At 39.4% G+C, this 20,543-nt stretch overlaps 1 protein-coding gene across 1 annotated transcript in view; it reads right to left on the bottom strand.

Moving 5' to 3' along the window:
* Nucleotides 1-20,543, bottom strand: part of esrrga (estrogen-related receptor gamma a) — a 263,653-nt gene that overhangs the window by 238,540 nt on the left and 4,570 nt on the right. The window lies entirely within an intron of this gene.

The raw sequence follows: 20,543 nt of genomic DNA, 5'->3' as shown, positions 1-20,543 counted from the left end.
TATCTGTTCTCCATGCGACTTATGCAAAAATCTTAAAGCTATGATATTACACCTTGGACTGGTGAGATTTCCACGAGTCACAATTTTTGTGATTTATACTGAATCATCTGATCTTTCATTTTATTTTTATGTGAACTAGTTAATTTTTAATCTGAGTAAACACATCCTGTCTGAACCACACTTTTTTACTGTTTCTATGACATTAAGTAGGACTTTTGAAACAATAAGAGTTTAAACTGGGAGCTAGTGGAGGTAATCTCTTCAATCATTGAAAGAGGTAGCAAAATACACAGCTATTAGGTCTTGAGCAATTATTCACATCGACCCCTCTTCATAACCCTGCTCTCATAAATCGGGAAGCTTCCCAGCACAAAAGCGAACTTGCATGTGAAAATTATACTTTTGGTAAATATAAAGTTCTCATGTCATTTACTTAAGCTGACACATACAAATCAGAAGATAAGGCTAATACTGAATAGAGCACAGATTCTTTAAGCTATGCCAAACGAATGGTAAAAGTTATTTACGACAGCTGCGTTCAGACTCAGCATACACTCTCTAGAATGATACTTGAGGGTAAATAATTTCCTTTTTTCTAATAACTCTAAGTCATTGTTTTATAGTTTTGAGAACTACTACATAACCAGTACTTATAAACGGCAAAGTGCTTATTAAGCAATACAGAAGAAATTAATCATTAAAATACTTTAGACAAATCTTGAGTTGATCTTCATTTTTATTGGAATAATATGTCACATACAAGATAGCATTTAATATAACAACAGTAGTATAAGTGTAACATAATGATTTAAAGTTTGATCAAACTACTTCATATATTATAAGGTGAAACAATATGCAATAAACTCATGTGCAGTCAGACTTACTAGCTTATTAGTTGTGCCTTTAAAGGATCATGACACCTAAATTCATCATGTGTACATAATCTTAGGTGTTTGTCTTCCATTCCCTATGTGTGCTTTGTTTGCATTAGAGTTTGTTCTCGGGGCAGGAAGTCCCTCTTTTCTTTCATTTGCACTCTCCCCTTTACCTCACACCCCCTATATCCCTGGTGTGATAACTATCTAGTGGTGATGGATAAGGTTGAGGTGCTGGCTGTGGAAGTGGTCAGGCCAGGCCACTGATCCCATAGCGATAAGAGCAAGGACAGGGTCCCTGTCCCTTCCTCTATCCCCTCCCCTCCTTCTCTTTTCCAAAACAAAAACACAACTGAAGGTCATCTTTTAAAAGGCAAAAACTACTTAAGTTAGCCTTTTTTTGCAAAAGGTTTATCCATCACCATCAGAAAAATCACAATTAATCAATTAATGGGACTTACTGTTAAGTACACGCTCACTGTTGGAAACTGAAACAAATCAAAAAGTGTTTTGTCATCACATTATAAAAATCACTGCACGTTAAAAAACTGTTTGAAATGAAAATGATTCAACCTTTTTCTTTGCATTTAAGGGTTTTTTTTGTTTTTGTTTTTTTTTTAAACCTAGACACAATACATCTGTTCTTGTACAAATGAAACGTAATCGTAATTGTTCCTCAATGACAAAATGAGGTATTATACAAACTCCTTCCATAGGTACAGAACTGGAATTTGTGTTAAAAACGGCGTCAGACTGGGTTCATATTGAGCCATATTCCATTCTCTCAGTACTTAAGTTCAGACTCTTGAGTTTTAATTAGTAATTGTGAGTGTCTTTGCTGAAATACTTGACTATAAAGTCATTACCACTCACAAGCTAATCTACTGAGCTGTCTGTGTGTGAGTGTGAAGTGCTGTTATTAACCCTCTGTTTGATCTGTCTCACACAATAATTTCCCTGACTACACAATTAAAGACCAAACATTTTTTGCCACTCCAAGCCCTTACAATCTTTTTTTCCCTACAATTAAATGACAAAGAACATCTGTCATATTTTATTGCTACTAATTTTTCCTTGATTTATTTTAATATCCATAATGTGAAGACAATCTGCAAGGCATTTCTTGTCACTTGTTTTCTAAATAAACAAGGAATATTTTTAATCAGAAGGACTCAGCCTTCAGTTATTAAACTATACATTTGGTTATGTTTTATCCTAAATCCAGAAGTAAAGCCAACTTATTAAGTGTCCACAGATACAGCTTTTAACCCAAAGAGTGACATCAGACAGGTTTATAAAGTTACCTGGATTCTATCATGAAGACACAATCTCCCCCGCCCCAAAGAAAAGATGAAAAACACAGAAGCAGTCGAGCTGAAACCTTCAACTTGTGTTGTACAAATTTGTCAAAAGTGACAGCAATTTAATAAATCATCGCTCTCCATCACACGCATATGCACACCCACCCACACAAGAGCACACGATTCACAGCTTGCCCTCTACTGCCCGATCTACATGTATACGTAAATGAGGTGTAAGCATGTGTGTGTGTGTCTGTGTGCACGCAATTGTTAGAGAGAGAACGTGTGAGCATGGGCCCTGCAGTCAGGTCCAGGCATTAGGTAATTGACTGTGTCTTTGCTCAAGGCCTTTCATGGATCACCATCCTTTATTAGCTCACTTCCCAGCACACATACACACACATCCAAAGTTCCCAGCAGCTCCACCCCAGCCCCTTACTCCCCACCATCAGCACCCAGACCCAATTGCCCGGAAACGAGTAGTGAAACAAGAGAGAGCAAGAGGAGCATGGGAAGAAGAAGAGAGCAGCGACAGGGGAATGAACTAACACGGCCCCAGGAAGTGGCAATAAATAAGCATGAGGGCTGAGTTGTAGGGTGTATGGGGTCTCCTTCAGCTGACAAGAGAGATTGGGGGAAAGCTCTATGCGTTTTATAAACTGTGCAATATGCAGTGTTTGTTAAAAATTATTGGCAAGGTTGTGTATTTGTTGGGAAGGTTGTAGATCTGTAGAGATAGCATGCATAGAAAACAAATCTCATACACATTTTCTAAATTACGGATGTTTTAGACAAATGTAGCGTGATTCTGTCGGATTGCAATAAAAGAATACCAAAGAAGAAGCAGAGGATTTTTTTAAAAAGGTTTTATTGGCTCTAGTGGCTTTTATTTGAGAGTAGCCAGACAGGAAGGTGGGTAATGAGAAAGGAAGACATGTGGCAAAGGTCATCGGGCCGGGACTCGAACCTGTGACATCTGCGTCGAGAACTAAGGCCTCCATTCATGGGTTATGCCCCAGATGTATATGTATATTTGTGGATTATATAATTATGTTCGCTATAGTATCTGGATCTTCCACCAACATATGCGTGCACCAAACTGCAGCTATTTAGTGGAAAAGATCAGTAGTTGCAGATAGAAGCAGGATGTTTTTGCGGCTGCTGTCAAGGTTCATTGACACCATCTGCATTTATGACTGCGACTTTTTTCCTAAGCTCACATGCATATCTTTTTAATTGTAACTGTAGCATTTTATTTCTAAGGATTATTCCTCTGACAGGCTGCAGTGTGTATGTAATTAACCACACAGAGTGGCTGCATGAGCAGTGTGACGATAAAATTGTAACTTTAAAGCATTGTATTGAAACTGCTGTACTTGTAAACTGATTTTATGCACTCACTCTACACAGATCTTATAAAATCTCCCATTTTTCATCCCTCGTCAACCTTTATCACAAACTGTCATGTTGCAACCACAGAGATTTTCTTTTCTTGTGAAGGAAAAAAAAATGATGCATGGTTTTGCCTGAAATGTTTTCAATTTTTCTTTGCAAAATTCGTCAAGCTTGGTTAGAGTTGATAGAGAGCTTCTGAGCATCAACTTAAGTCTCACCACAAATTTTCCCTTGGATGTGGACGTAGATATTTGACTGGCTCATTCTAACATAAGGATATGCTGTGATCCAGACTATTTACATGTAAGTTTAGCGTTTTTATGGTTGTCCTGCTGGCAGACGAACCTCAATCTCTGGTCTTAGGTAGTTAGCAGCCTCTAACAGGTCTTCATGAACCTGTCTTCCAGACAACTCAGAATGGCTGATTAAAAATAACCCCAGTGCATTATACTGTGGTCTGTGAAACTTTCAGTATCAAATATTGTTTCATAACCCAGTTTGCTTTAACTTAATACAGAATTTTATTCCTGACCTGTCTGCTGTGTACCTTGCTATCCATGATACCATTTTTTCACTAATGCCATCTAACAAACCTCTGAGGCCTTCAAGGAACAGGTGCCTTTATACTGAGAATAAATTTAGCACCATCTCTCAAAACTCAGCGGACCTCATATTTTCCCACTTTCAGCCGGCTCGGTGAAGCTTCGTCTTTCTGCTTCTCACCCCCTCTGTTTACTCTCTCTCTTCTCTCACTCCATGGTAATTAGTGCGTTAGTCCTATCATTGGCATCACCGCCAGCTACAACAGCAGCCAGCACAGCTTCTTGTCACAGCTCACAGGGCCAGTAGAGTGGACAGCTCAACCCTGGTACTCATCATCTTCATACTGCGCCTCACCCAACACCCCCCAGCCACATTATCTAGCAATGCTATTCAGCCGCGCTCCTAATTATTTTTCCAACCCTGACCATAGCCCTCTCACCCAGCCTCTGCCACCATATCCAGCAATGCTTGTAATCATCACCCTAAGCCTTGCTGCAGCCTCTCTGCAAGGCCCGAAGCTTCATCATTAACATAGTTCAGTTTTTTTTTTCCCTTTTCCCAGACTATGGCTCTTTGGTTTGACCATCACAACTCTTGGCAGGATACACACAGCTCCCCCAGTCCAATCCAAGCACTAGAAAAAACCTGTGACTGCTGGATTATTGTTTATGTTGGCCGTCTGGGTCACAGAAAGGCAGTCTTTCTTTCCTTACACAGTCACAGTTCTAACTTGGCCAGGATGCAGGTGCTTTGTCTTAGTGGAAGGAACAAGTTTCCAAGATTGCTTATTTTTTGGCTCAGATGTTCCTCTAACTCTAGTGCATCCGTTTCACCTATGCCACCATAACTAAAAGAAAAGCTACCTCAGATTTTTAAAATGATGAATGAGCTCTAACAGCTCTCATTTAGTCTTTTTTTCTTCTTGGAACCACTTTCATCACTACTCCTACTTTCAGGTTTTTACCTTCACAGCTTTTTTTTAATATTGTTTGGTAGATCTGTAACTACTGTGCCATCTGCATACAATTAAACATAGCCTTCATACAATGTTAAATATTCAAAATTCATTGAGAGGATTTTATAAAAAAGGCTAAAAAGTTGTATGTTCTTTGACAAAACACTGCCCAACCACAGCTGAAGCTAGAACATACTTGCATTGCGATGTTCACTGTAAGATAAAACTGTGTAGAATGTTTCCATTGTGTGACTAATTTAAAATGCAAATAAGGGAAAGCCCTATCTTTTTATGCAAATTTTGTGGTTGTTATTAGCCATGTCACCAGCGGATCTGCCTGTAACCACAAAAGATGGCTAATTAGGAGACTTCGTGCTAATCAAGTACGCTACAGTGAGTGGTCACGTCTGTGGCTGCATGCGCTTCGAGCCTTTCTTTCCTCTCACATTAGACTGACATGCATCACAACTTTGAAAAGTCTGATCAGAACCAAGCTTAAGTTATATGCAAGTCACATTTTCATACAAAAGCTAATTGTTCTTGTACACAAGCACTGAGACAACATTCACAATGTAAACAGCTACATTTGTGGAACACACTAGTTATTCTTGAGCTTTAATTCTGACGTTCTAGCTTCCCCCATGGCACATCTGACCCTAAGCGCTCTCACTACTTTGCCCTCATAGACTTGATGTCAGAGCCTCTTTCCATGTACTCTGCTTTGGGATAATTGTAGGTTTTGCACACTCGTAAAGCTACAGGCTAAAGGTAAAAAGCATCCCTTCCCAAATTCACATAAACACTCACTATAAATGGCCTTATTTGTGCTGTCAGAAGGCAATGCATGACTGATAATGGAGGAATATTTGTATTGAGAATAAATAGTACACATCATCTCTTAATTCCACAACTCAAACAGACAGGAACCTGAGCTCATCCGCTCAGGTCGGACTGAAAATCAACAAAATCACTTTCTTAGATGTGGGGATAATTCTGATGTATTCAGTGATGTATTCAGTCCACCCATCTGTTTCTGCAGTTGGGAAATGGGAATGCTAACTTCTCATAACCACTTTACAGCATCTGTAAAACTCTGCTGCCCCTTCATTTGCACTGCCATAAAACACCCCTCCCACCATTCTTCTTCTCATGTAGGACCTCCGATCTATCAATTAACCCAATACTGAGCTTCCATTACTGAGGAATTTACATTGATAGTGGAACAGAAAGGGCCAACTGCACAGATGATGATATTAATTGAACAGTCTCAATAAAGTAAGTTTGAATCAAGCTTCTTTGAAAAAAAAAAGTTGACACCATTTAACAAAACAGGTGTGCATATTTTGTCATACACTAAGGTAATTTAGGTGAAAAGGTTCATGGTTTTTATTTAAGGTGAAGTTCTACATTGGTGCAGTGGAAAGTATACATTTTTTTTAACTTGGCTTAAAAATTTTTAAATAATCAAATAACTTATCTTGAGATAAAAAAAATTGAGGTAAATTGTCACTGGACTCAGACATTGTGTTGTGCAATAATCATGTGATGTGGCCATCAGGGTGTGTGGCTCCTCCCACTTGTAATCACATGATCCTGTGATTTGGAGCTGAGTAACACCTGGTTAAAGGTTGGTGCCGTTTTGCATTATACAGGAAATCAAGCCTGATCTTACAGTCCAAAAAACATCCATGTTAATATATTGACGTAAACTGCATGTCCTCCCCGTTTCCCTCTGACTTTCTTCATGTTGAGCTACCAATAAATAAAGACAAATAAAAATTGAACACTTTTCCTCATTGGAGGCTTAAAGCCAATGAAGTTAAAAGCAAATGTGTGGCATTGATGTTTCAAAGGATGCTGTTAGAACCAAAACGGGTACATACATTTAAAGTAAAAATTATAATTTGTGGCAACATTAAAGCATGACATTCTGTCCCTGTGAAAAATAATTTGTTCAATGTAAAAGAATATTCTGGTAAAAAGATTATTATGGACTAATTCTAAATAAAAATTTAGGGTACCATCAGGATGAATGGTACCCTTCTTGTCAGCTAATGACATTAGCACAACTTGCTCGTTGTACTTCAGCAAGAAAGTAGGCCTGATACACAACTGACTGACATTCATGTTTTCTAAAAATTGCCTTAGTTGCATTAATGCGTTCAAGAACTCGTTCCCTGTCAGGGTAGCATACAGTATCATGAAATGGTCATAACAGTAAAATCCTTTGGTTTTATAGTTAGTTTGAGGTGGAATCAAAGTGGGCGGCTGTTTTTGGTCTATGCAGATGGTTTCTACTTCACGTGTGGATGGATGAAAGAAAAAGCAGGCCGGCAAGCTGAATAGGGATGCCTGTTCTTTAATGGACAGTCTGTCCCTGTGCAGATATGCTCCAGTGAAGCATACTGCATGTAGTGTGGTATAATCACTTTCTATCTTTTTTTCCCTGTCATCACTCTCTTTGCTTTGCTGCCTTGTTTGTGTGCACACTAGTTCTCTGTTTTCTTTATGTGCAGTACCTAGTTTCAGACGCCCCTGCCCCAACCCCTCCTCGCACAATACATGCACACGCACTCATACTTGAGGAACATGACAGCCCTCTCATACAGCAGTGTGTTTGGTGATAGAAGTCAAACCAGGCTGTGAAATGCAAATAGATTGCGTTAAAGCTATGGTATAGGCGGACACCAAGGATACAGCAGACAGTATACATTTTATGGACATCCATGAGATTTTTTTTTTTTTTTGCATTCAAAAACTTGCCAGAAAGCATCTTTTAAATGCAAATATAAGATGTATTTTTAATCTGTGTGTGTCTTACTATTACCAGCTGTGTGTATGTAACAGAATGTGTCACTGTGTGCGAGTCTTGTTTATCCAGCATGTGTTTGTGTTTGTTATCCTTGGTTTTGCACTTGATAAGCCGCTTGATATGTATGTGAAAGTCACACTTTTATCTCGGACGGGCTGCGTGGCTTTTATCTCTGCAACGGCTCATACGAGCTTCCTGGATATGTCTTATTACAGGTTCATATGTCCAGGGGCCAGTCTGTGACTGTGTGAGAGAGGCTGGTGTGGTGTGGCATGTGGTGGGACCTGGAAAAGGAAGCAATCACAAGCCCTTATAACTGCAAATGGCTCTGATGTCCTGTGCAAAGCAGCTTGTGTTGACTGATGAGCCTGTTAACCCTGGCTGAAACAACTCCAGCACAGGGGATTAGACAGCACTGCAGGTCTGTCTGCTCGCAGCCCGTTTTGCATGGGAATTGTGCATATTTAATCTAAGGTGTGTCGAGGTGGAAGGCGAGCCTCCCTCTCCTCCCTTTCTCATTATAAATGTGTAATAGCACCCCGAGGCTGCGGGCCTTAATTCACCAGCCCCAGTCTTAATCTTGGACTCAGTCTCAGCCCCCTCCTTCCTAACCTGTGTCTACTTTTAGCCCAAATCTAACCCCGATTGGATCGCTTTGCACATCACATCTTCGTCCTTTGTGCCATACTTGGTGCTGGACGGACCAAACAGTATCTGTATTCTGATCACCTTTTTCCTAGGGGAACAAAAATCAACACAAGCCTGTTCCCTTTGCACCAGTTTGCACCATATGTTGCAGTATGAAAATCTGTTTGACGACTTTTTATTCTAGAAACAAAAAGGTGCAAAGAATCAGTTGAAATTTCTTCAGCGGTGAAAATACCAAACTGCTGTAAGTGGTAATCTAGATTCACACTAAAACAGACTGACAGATGCCTGTTTTCATCCAAATGGCAGCAACATATGTCACAGGAAAAAAAAGAAAAGAAAAAAAAAACACTTTAGAGAACCACAGCATCCAGATGTGGCTTCTGTTTTAGCCATGGAGTTCTAATAATTCCAACTAATATTGAAGTTAGTTTTTTCCCCTTGATGGCTGTTCTGAAGACCTTTTCTAATTAATTACATCTTTTGCACCCTGGTCAGACACTTCCTGTTTGTGAGTGAGAAGTTGCTGCCTAGTTTTTTTTATATCTTTGCTTCAATTGCAGTTGTAAATTCAGCATTTGTTCTCTGATTAATTCAATAGAGTTTCAGGCAGAGAAGCTCTAGAGTCTATCTAACTCCATCTATCACATCTCTTCTCATCACACTCTAATCCAGCAAACACTTCTCTCTGCAGGACAGAACAATTAATGCATCTTCAAGTCTCTCATCTTTGTCTTCCCCCCTCCCCTTTTTCCTTCATAATTCCCTTCCAATGATATTGCTTTTCATATGCATCTGCCATGAATTATATTAATTCTTTATGAGACAAACAGAGTGAGAGTGGCTGTGTTGTGCATGTGTGTAAGAAAGACCCCATGCTGTGTGTGTAATTTCTTGTTTGTACATGGTACCAAACATCTTAGGCCACTGCAGATACAGAGAGGGGCAAAGAGGTTGAATATGACAAAAAAAAAAAAAAAAAGATTGAGAGAGAAGAAACGAGAGGGGAGAATTGGAAAAAGGGATGATAACAAACACGGCTCAGATTTCACAGACGCATATTTCATCAATCATGTGAATAAGTCGTGGTGATTATGCATGGTGGTGGCAGGCCGTGGGGTGTGTGGTGCAGGGGGGTCTGATTACCATACACCATAAAGGCTGCTTTCTTATCTCACACACCCTGATTAGTTTCTGTCTTCAGATAGCCTCTCACTCTTCACTCTCTCTTGCGCACATGCATGCACACACACACAAACACATTGGTGGTCTCTTTCTATCACACGCATGCATGCATACATGAATTTACCTGTAAGCACAAGCTTAGATACAGACGCAAGTGTAAGTAGAAATGCAGATGAATGGAATTTACCAGATAGCACCACGAAGACCCACTAGAACCGCCGTCTGTGAAAACTGTGCTAAGATGCTATTTATTTGTTTAATCATATCACTTTTTGTTGTTAAAAGCCTGAATAATTTCCTACACAATAGATTGTCATGCCAATGGAGTGCGAGTACAAGAAACTAATTCTTGACAATGCATTGATATGCATGATATTTTGGTAGGTAGCACATATTTTTAATATTTAACTGCATAAATCATTTAATCTGTTGCCCCTTAAAAAATGTTGATCTTAAACAGAATGGAATGGTTTATTTAACGATTATGTGCCACTGTGCATATGAGCAGTTATTACAAAAAATTCAAACTAGCACAAATGATTCAATGCATCTCCACACACGCCAGATTTTGGTTAAAAAAAAAATAAATGAATGAAAATAAAAACAATATTTTTATTCAAGAAGCCGTATTAGATATAGTTTTAAATCGGGCAAACATTTTTAAAATGAAATGAATGGTCTGATGTGATATTCTAATCTTAAATGTCCCAGCTGTAAGCAAAAAAAATCATAATTAATAGAAATAAAGGCTTTGATTTCTGTTAGAAGAAATTAATTTCTATAAATTTCTTTCAATAGAAAAAAAGATTTTTTCATACACAAAATATGTGTATGTAACTACATCTATTTTCATACATGTGTATTTTCATGAAATGAATGGAAATATGTCTCATTTAGTGATGGAGTGACTGAAATAAACCCACTTTTTAAAAATACTCTAATTTATAGATCTGTATAACCTATTTCTTTTTGATTGTTTTGACCATTTTTGAACAACTTACTTGAGCTGGAGAACACAAATTAAATTACAGTGGATCATTTAGCAAGTTTGAGAGGTTTTTCTTTAACTTAGGCCTTCACCCCCTGCTTTCCAATAAAACAGAAGGGGGACGAACGTGGTAAGCTAGGCCATAATTAGCTACATTTGAAAGGCCTCGCTTTTTGTCTCAATAAGTGAATTAGAAATTACTCTATTCTCCTCCACTTCTCTCTCTCTCTCTTTGTCACTCTGATATATAATATAAACTCATTTGGTAACTAGGCAGGAGCTGTGTTGCGCTGTCTGAGTGCCTGCATGTGAGAAGTGCACCTGGGATGCATTAGGGCCTTCTGACAGGGGCCTGGGTGAAATAAGTGAAATTAATGGAGCTCCTTTCATGTCGGACAAGGCCGCGGCACCCCTTTCACGCCGCATACAGTCACAGAAAAGTCAATACTTTTTTATTACTCCACGCTTGCCCTACATTCCCCACTACAAGTGCTCTACCCGCTAATTGGTTTCAATTTGCAGAGAAAGAGAGAGAGAAAACAGAAGAAAGAGTGGGAGAGGACTCCATCGCAAAGAACACCGAACCAAATAAATCAATCTCATATTTTTCTCCCTGCTGTCTTTTTTCATAGAGTAACATCAAGGCTGAGAGAGGCAGACACAAGAGAGAGAAATAGAAAAGAGAGGGTAAATGGTTGGTTAGATCATGCATGGTCCCAAGGGAGCATAATAATATCTGGGAGCCTGTTAATGGAGACAAGTGGTTAAAGTGGTCTGGGCCCAGGCCAGGTCACCCCTGGGGGTGTCTAACCAGCAACTCCACCTCAGCTAACTGCTCAGAGCTCAGGAATATATGGAGGGATTGTTTAATATTTTTTAGACAAGTGGTTTGATACTTTTCAAAATTAGATTTCAGCTCAACCAGCGTTTGAGTCAAGACGGTTTACTGTACAAATTGCACAGATCCCGGCCTCCTTACAGGCATTTCGATATACACCAATTAATCATAACATTATGACCACTAATAGGTGAGCTGAATAACAATAATCATACTGCGTGTGGCTGCAAATTAACTTTTTATCATCAAACAATGAAGCATAAAGATTTGAGCAAGAAACCAGATTCAGATACGGAGCATCTTCAAATCTGGAGATTTTGTGGCTGTTCCCAGTCTGCAGTGGTCGGTACCCATCAGCAGTGTTCCAGGGCTTATTGGACTGCCAAGTCTAAATAGCCTTTTTCACAAAACATTTATGTCACAAACTGGCAAAGCTGAACCTCTCGGGATCCGTTGCTCATAAATCTTGCTGTGACATTCCAGTAATATTCTCAAAAATAAAGCCAGAACTGTGGATCAACAAGAGCAGAAAATCTCCACATAATATTATGTTCAGGACTATAAATGCAGATGAAATCAGTGCAATTTTTTTTATATTAAACGTATATACCACATTTTCTTGCTCCTCTCATCAAAAATTATTTCAGTCTCATTTATACTTTTACATTTAATACCTTAAATTACTACCTTGATACCACCTTGAACGTTTTTTGTGGAAGGAGCTGTTGGTGCAAAGGGGAGCAAAGGCAGACTCATGTCATCTGAACCATAAAATTAATAAATCAGACTGATAAAAAAGGTTTGCTACATTATTTAAATGCTTAGGCGCCATCTTCTTTAATGGTAAATGTCTTGCAGTCACTTCAAAAGAGGAGTTTCACTGACAAAACCTGAAGTTTTCTGAATACTATCCAGTCTGAGCAGCCAAATTAAACATAGATTTAAGAATTGAATAAATCCATATCTGATCTAATCCCAAATCATAAGTTTGCTCTTTATCAGACTTAAACTGCAAAAAACACACATTTTACATGCTCTCCAAAATTAGCAAACTAATTACTCATCTAAATAATTAATCTAAATGTTTGCAGCTAGAGATGGCGTGTGTGTGTGTGTGTGTTTGCGTGTGTGTGCTGTATGTATGTGTTCTGTCTGTCAGTATGCTGTTCACTGTCGGGCTAAGCTTAAGTGGCAGTGGGGTTAGCCTCTTGCAGAAACAACACAGCCACAAATTGATGTGACACTTTGAACCCCACTCCGCCACAGTCCCACACAAACACTCGCACACGCGGACCAGTCAGCCTCTGGTTAAAGGAGGCTCCACCAGTCTCGTTTTCTCTCTGCGTCCCAGCTTTCACAGCTCAAGAGTGCAAGCCAGGGCAGGTTTAGGGGGCCAATAGCATGTGTGCATAAATGTGTGTATGTATGTGAGTGAGCTGTCACACAAGGCTGGCATCACCATCCAGTTTGCCATGTCTTCCCTGGTTTGACAAGTCCCTTCTCTCTTCCCTTTGGCCAACACAAACCCACACACACACACCCCCCGCCACACACACACTGTCTCTGTCTCTCTATCACTTGTCCATCATACATGTATCGCATGTGAATATGTATTATTGGATTGTGCAGACTACGTAGATTGACGTTTGCTCACACACATACTCCTTTTCGTATGTGTAGACAGTCACATGACACATATTGTACAATGAATATGTTTGACAATGCACGCACCATGCTCTAAAAACAGTGACAGCAGCATATCACATCGCATTATTGTTACTGATAAACAGTTTTCATTTTCAATCTAAACTGGAACATCCTTTGATTTTGTTCCATGCCACAGTTTTTATTTGTGACTTCAATGCATTACAGTCAAGTGTGTGTCTGTGTGTGAATCTGTGTGTGTCAGACTTTCTCAGGAGTTGTTGTCGTCAGATCGAGGAAGGGTTCTGTTTGTTACAAGGACAGGCTTGTCCCCACCTCCAGGCGTCAGCATTATGATGATTGTCATGGCGATGGAGTGTGAGTGACAGGCGGGATCACATGCAGTAGCCGCGGAGCAGGAAGCCCGAACCGCCCCAATCCCTGACATTAGTTTGTCCTTCATCAAAACTTTATACTCGTTTATAACTACTCACTCCCTTGGTTGGAATTCCTTTGTTCTTCATGTTTTTTGCCCATCTGTTTCTTGTCACAGATATTTTTCCATTCCTTTTAGTTCAATTTCAAGATCTTGTTTTTCATCCTCATTTACATTTTATGTTAAAGCCACTTCCAGGTGTTTTCCAGTACAAAAATTAACATTTTAGCCAGTCTTTCTTAACATTGCTCCATTTTATTAAGAGGGTAAATTAATATACAAGTTCCGTCTGTAATTGTCGTAGTTGCGCAACACCTTTCTCAATGCAATTAGGCCTGCTGTGAAGTCATGGATGCAAAAGCAAGGTGTATTTGTGCCTGGGTGCATATGTTTGTAATTTACATTTCTGTGACTCTGTTTGTATGTTAAGATATACATATTGCTGACAGCTTACACATGTGTGTGCATTAATGCATGTGCATTTGTGTCTTTCTGTGAGAGAACAAGAGCATTTTGTGCATCACAGCAGAAAAAGAGGTCAGGGTTTTCACAGAGGCTCGGGCATTCATCATTAGCCTGCTGCTGCTGCCGGTAATGTTGCCTGTTACAGTCATGATTAAGAGCCCCGCTTAGTTCCAGCAGCCGGTGCAGACGCACAAACTTTTACAGAAAACTCAACCCTTACCTTGTGCCACATACGCTAATGTAAATGTGTGTGTGTGTGGTTTATAAGTGTGTTCGTAGAGATAGAGGGTTTCGCTGCTGAGAAAAAAAGGTTGTCCCACTCACTCATAAGAGCAATTCGTTGTTTTTCATGCATATACAGAAACAAAACCATACATAATTGGTACCCAGTATTAGTTGATATAATAATGAAAACCAAGATAAAGCTGTTACAACATTTCTTTCTTATTTGTAGTTCTATTGAAGTTCACTTGATGGACTTGAAGTGATGCTGCCCATACCCATCACCTACTACTATACAGTGGTAACTAGCTGCTACTCCACTGTTAACCCAAAAACCTTTTTATAAACACGTTACTTTCTTAGAAAATCACTCACCACTGGACCTGGAACAGTCCAGACAGTGCCTGCTAGTTTCTCAGTTGAGGCTCAAATTTCAACCAGTCAAAGTATTTGTTGTCTCCTCCACACCCGAAATCAACATCACCGATATCTTTGCTGGGCTGACTGATGAGAGCAATGACCAATTAAAGACCTTCCAGGTAAACTAGTTTCCTACAAAGTCCTGTCAAGACCCAGACCTTCTCCCAAGGAGTTTGGATCTTAGAACCAACCTCTGACATCATCAACCACCACTGACAAAGGTGTAATACTGCCAACTGCACAACAGAAACACTGGACACCATCACATGGTGCGCCTGGTGATGGATGCTACTAGGAATAATATTACCACTTCAAACTCCACCAAACACAGTTAGACAAACTGGAGAAGCTCAAAAACCACAAGTGCCCCCAGTAATCTACTCCGTTGTTGCAGAGAAGATGAAAGAAGCAGCTGCATGGTAACAAATTTATCAGGAGAAACCACCCAATTCCTGTCTGTCAAAAGACCCACACAGCAAGGCTTTAGAAAAAAATGATCCATCATCCTGTGTGTCTTAGATACTCAGAAGAATCTGCATCCTTTTATCACTTTCATAACCTTAAATTGGATACTGTGTACGCAGCTTTCTCTGGAACATTCTTGCATCAACACAGAGATACTGTGGAAAGCAAAGGCCTCAACGGTGCTGATGGTCATCAGCATTGTGACTCTTAAGCTGGAGAGTTAGTCCCTGTAGATTCAATGACTAACCTTTTGAATTAAAAATGTTATGTTTGAAAGACAGTCTAATCTTAATGATAAAAGTTATCTCCTTGTTTTAGTACAAATGCATTTCTTGAAAATCAAATTCATGAAATCTAAAACTTTTTCAGACTATGCTAGCTTTTTGAGAAAATACAATTTTAATTATTTAGTTTAACTTTGAACCTTCCTTGAAAGTTCAAACTGCACATCGGAAGCTCCTGTGCCCTGAAGCTAAGCTCCTTCACTTCCTATTCTTCTCCGATGGTTAAATAAAAAAGTGGGTTCAGAGCCAGTCTATGTCACAAAATTGACACAGTTCTCTTTTTTTTTTTCTTTTTTGAAAAAAAAAAAAAAAAAACTAGTCTAGCTTTTGGCACAAATGTTTCATGTTTTTTTTTCTGTTCTGCTAACATGTTGCCACTTTAAAAAAATAATTAATAAGAAGACAACAAAGTCAAACCTTTTTTCCTCTTGTTCCCTTCACTCCCTTCATGTTGCTTATATTCCCTTGGGTCTGTGCTGTAAGGCGTGGAATGGGAGCTGAGACAGAGCATTTAGTAATGGCTTCTTAATGGGCTTGTCGACAGCCACATTAGAGCACGCAGACAGTGGGCGAGGCTGGGCAACGATATGCCAAGCCAGATGCCATACCAGCTGTGGCACTCCGCACTCTCATTCACACTTTCATTTGTAATCACATTTCTCATACGGATGGACACCATGTGTGCAAAGAGGAGGAATGCATCCCTCCAGTTGGTGTGAGAATATACATTTCTTTCTCTGTATACTCCACCAGTTTCAAAAGCATAAAATTCAATGGTCAAAACAAGTTTTAAATACGACTAAATTGTTTCAAAATTATGGCATAAAAATTAAAAATAGGACATATTTGGATTTTGATATTTGCCCTAATTATTTCTCCCAGGCTCATGTACATAACATACATGAGGGGCAATCAATCCACTTAAAATTGATTTCATTTTAACTTGCATTAGAAAACATCACAGACAAATACACAAAATAACAAAACATGAGTTTTCATAACTTTTCATTTGAGTACTGATTAGGGAAAATACATTCTCCATTCTTCTAGGTTTATTACCTCTGGATTAATTTTTAATGTGGTAGTTAGACATCAAAAGAGGGGATTAAAAATAATAAATGCCGAACTTTATGAAACGACTCACATGCATTCATATGAGAGCGTCCGTAGAAGATGCACTCAAAACTGAGGTAGAAAACACAGTATCAATAGAAAGATGAATGAATCAAGCAATGAATCTTATACTACCTTGTAATCAATGACCCAGATGTCATTACTAAGGTCTTGTAGGTCTCCAGTAGGGGGAGCCATGTGTCAGTGACTTTAGCTTGTTTCAAAGACCTTTATTAGTAGTGTGTGTAGTGTGCATGTGCACACATTCAGCTGAAGAGTGAATAGTCAGAAGGTGGTTCTTTGTTTCCTCATCTGATTTGATCTTGTTGCTACCAAACCAAATTTTCCTGTGTCAGCGATGATAAAGTGTGATGAGGATGCAAAGAGAAAATGGTATCTCTGAACATGTGGAGATCAGTGTGTGTGTGTGTGTGTGTGTGTGTGTGTGTGTGTGTGTGTGTGTGTGTGTGTCTGTGTGTGTGCATTTGTATTGGCAGCTGATAGCATTTTAGGATCTGAAGCCTGTATAGAGAGTGGCGACCCTCTACAATACATCGACAGCTGCCAATTGTCACTCCTGTGACTGACAGTTTTGTATTGATGGAAGGGACCTGGTGACAGAGAGATGAAGGACAAAAACAAAAGGAAACAGAGCACCAATCATGGAGAGGAGAAAGTTAGGAGAAACAAGGGGAAAAAACCAGTAGAGGACTATGAAACTGGTACACATGGAACTTTCTACAAGGTCGTGGTAAGGCAAAGAAGTGAAGGTTACCCTGGTCTGAAGTTCACTTTCGACTGTTAGTTCTAAAAAAAGAGTGCCTTTTTTTTAGACCTTTCATCTGAAAATACGTTATTTAATACTGTTACTGTTTTGCAAATTTGTAGGATTGGTTTTCAAAATTGTTGGCCTGAGTTCTCCAGGAAATTTTGAACCTATTAGGTTGAATTTGAACCCACCAGAGTAAGTTTTGCGATATGCAACTAAGACAGCTTTCCTATTAATCCTACCTTTTTGTTTCATGAAATTTTAAATCAGGGTGAAAGGAGATCGGCGGCAATAACGAAACCAAACGCTGTTTCTGCTAGAATTAAATGTGCTCGATTTATTTCCCCACAGATTACAGCAAAATAACATGCATCAAACACTGTTGCTGCTAGAACAAATATGCTCGATTTATTCCCCACAGAATACAGTACAAAACACTCTATGACTAAACACGTGATGCTCGATTCATTCAAGTTATCAGCGCTTACCTCGTGAAAACGTGGCCGGAGAGCCTTCGGCCTAGAGACAAGCAGCATCAACGTAGGCTGGGCGTTCGAACGCGACCCGCAGCAGACTCTGACAAAAACGCGGGCTTTTTCGTATTTTATCTCTTAAACAAAGGGATGCCTGCGTGCAAAGGGGGAATGGCCATTTCCATCCTTGCAGGCGAGCCATCCAATCAGAGGTAGCCGCTCTCTGACCATGAGCCAATCATGGGCTGAGAGCGTGAACCAGCGGACCAATCAGAGCCCAACCCAAGTCAACCAGAGCTAAGCACGCCCTATTCACGTGATCCGCATGAGCTTACAGCATGATCAATTTGCACCATACCCTGAGCAGAATAAGTTTTATAACAAATAAAGAAAAGATAATAAAAAGATAAATGAATAGAAAGTAGAACAATAATGAATGATTATCAAAGAACATAAAAGATAATAAAAAGATAATAAAAAGATAAAAATACAAAATACCAGATCACTTTTGTACAGTAGCTTCTCACAACGCCTCTTTACTAATTTCCATATTCATCTTAAGACGTCATTTGGCTTTTCAGCAGCTGGAAACCACTACTTAGAATTCAGGAGGCTTTTGCAGTGGTCAGTGCTTTCCTCTCGCACAGACACAAATAGATAGGTGTTGGTCATAATCCTGTTGTGTACCTGTGACCACTCCTTAGACTTAACATTAGCTAACTCATGCACACGGGACCACATGCATTCACATATACTCACAAAAACAGTGCTATCCTGTCAGTCACTGATGAAATTGGCTTATTTTTTGTATATGAAATATAAATCACTAACACCACCTTATGAGTCTGTGGGCAAAAATAAGATCCTTTTACAAAATAAGGCACTACATAAAAGATCCTAAAATTTTTTTAGGGTTTTTATTCTACATAGTCTACATTTTACTTCTGTTGTGTTTTACAAAAAAAAAAAAAAGTAATAGTACCACATTGTAAGGATATTTTTCTCTGCATCCAGTTTCCATTAGCAATATTCAAGTCAATGTTCTCTAATGCGTCAGTAATGGATGACAACACCATTGTTATCTGCAGTGAAAGCTTTCTGTCTGTGAATTAAAATGGACAGACATGCTTTCAGGCAGGTAAAAGGTCATAAAAGCTGTTTCTCTTTGGTTACATTGTTTGCACTGTCATCTGCAAAGTTTTGAACATTTTTCATCCCTTTTCTTTGCCTGTGAGGTTTCTCGCTGGGTACTCCAGTTTAACCCCACAGTTCAAAAGCAAGCCAGACAATTTGGTGATTCTATGTTCATCATAGGCTTGAGTATGTTTGTATTGATATTTGTAATCGGTGTCTTTGCCCGTGTTCACACCTGCCATTAATAACCATCCTGCACTGACGTTAAGGCAGGGTTGGCTGAGAAGGATGCTGGCGCTGATGCTCTCCATGTTGCTGTGTTTAAATACAAGTTCCCGATAACGTCATAAAGTCTTAATGCAATAAACAAATTTATGTTATGCTTTTAAGCACTGAAAACCACCCAAAAAGGTGGTTTTCAAAACTCAACAGTGTTGAATGTTGACTAAAAAAATGCAAGCTTGCAGTCCGACATATTGCTAATTTGGTAATGTGCAGAGGTTTCTCCATCTCTTGTCTCCAATTCTCTTGTCACACAAACACACGCACACAATAAACAGTTGTCAGTTTTCCATCTCATACACACTCTTCTCAGTTAATCACTCACATACACCTACTCTCACTTTTGAGTATCTGGCTGTGTGACTTTTTACTGCAGGTTAACAATGAGAGGAGAGGTGTGTGACCCTGTCACAAGTGTGAGAAACTGACCCAAAGAAATGAGACAGGGGCCGAGACCCCCCAACCCTAAGGGCATTAGGGTGTGTGTAGAGAGGTAGAAAGTGTGTGCATGCAGGAATGTGTGTCCATCCCCATCTTTTCATAGATGACATATGTGGGGCTATTTACATAATATTACCTTTCTACTGGATGTGGGACACACACACACACACACACACACACACACACTTCCATAGAATGGTTGAATGTGATGGCCCTGTCAGATGTCAGGATGCAGATGGGATGGGATAGAGGGAGGTAGGTCACGTCTGTTTCCCTTTCCTCTGCTCTCCTTTTCACCCATGCACACACAATACTTGTCTTGTGTCCCAAGGTTCCCAGTTACTGAGAGAGTTGTCAGTAGGTCTATGTGGTTCCTTAACTGTTTGACATCTGCCTGCAAACCTCTGAAAAACCCGTTTACACAAACACAGATATGCTACACTAACTCACTGAGAAGCAATAGAGCATTTCCGCAGTACCTAACATTTATCCTTAATTCTAATAATAATGCAGTCAATTGTTAAACATTCAAAAACTTTACATGTTCGTTTTGACTAAGGAGACACAAGTGGTACACGTCAAAAAAGTACTCGACTCAGCTGAACAGGGCCAGGTTAGAAAAGAGGTGATGTTCTAACCGCCAAACTCACATTTACAGAAAGTGTACTGACCTGTAAAAAAGAGAACATGGAGAACATGAAAATAGATGGCAGCATCAGTTATTATTTCAGTAAACAGCACTGCTGTGTGACGTCTATGTTCTTCTATGCATGTTTGTCACTTGGGCTTGTCAACTGTTCACACATAAATCTGATTTGTGTAAACCACACACACACACACACACACACACACACA

This window comes from Poecilia formosa, unplaced genomic scaffold (genome assembly GCF_000485575.1).
Source record: "Poecilia formosa unplaced genomic scaffold, Poecilia_formosa-5.1.2 Scaffold102, whole genome shotgun sequence".
Classification (NCBI taxonomy): domain Eukaryota; kingdom Metazoa; phylum Chordata; class Actinopteri; order Cyprinodontiformes; family Poeciliidae; genus Poecilia; species Poecilia formosa.
The sequence above is the reverse complement of the archived record's forward strand: the minus strand, read 5'-3'. Positions and strand labels throughout refer to the sequence as shown.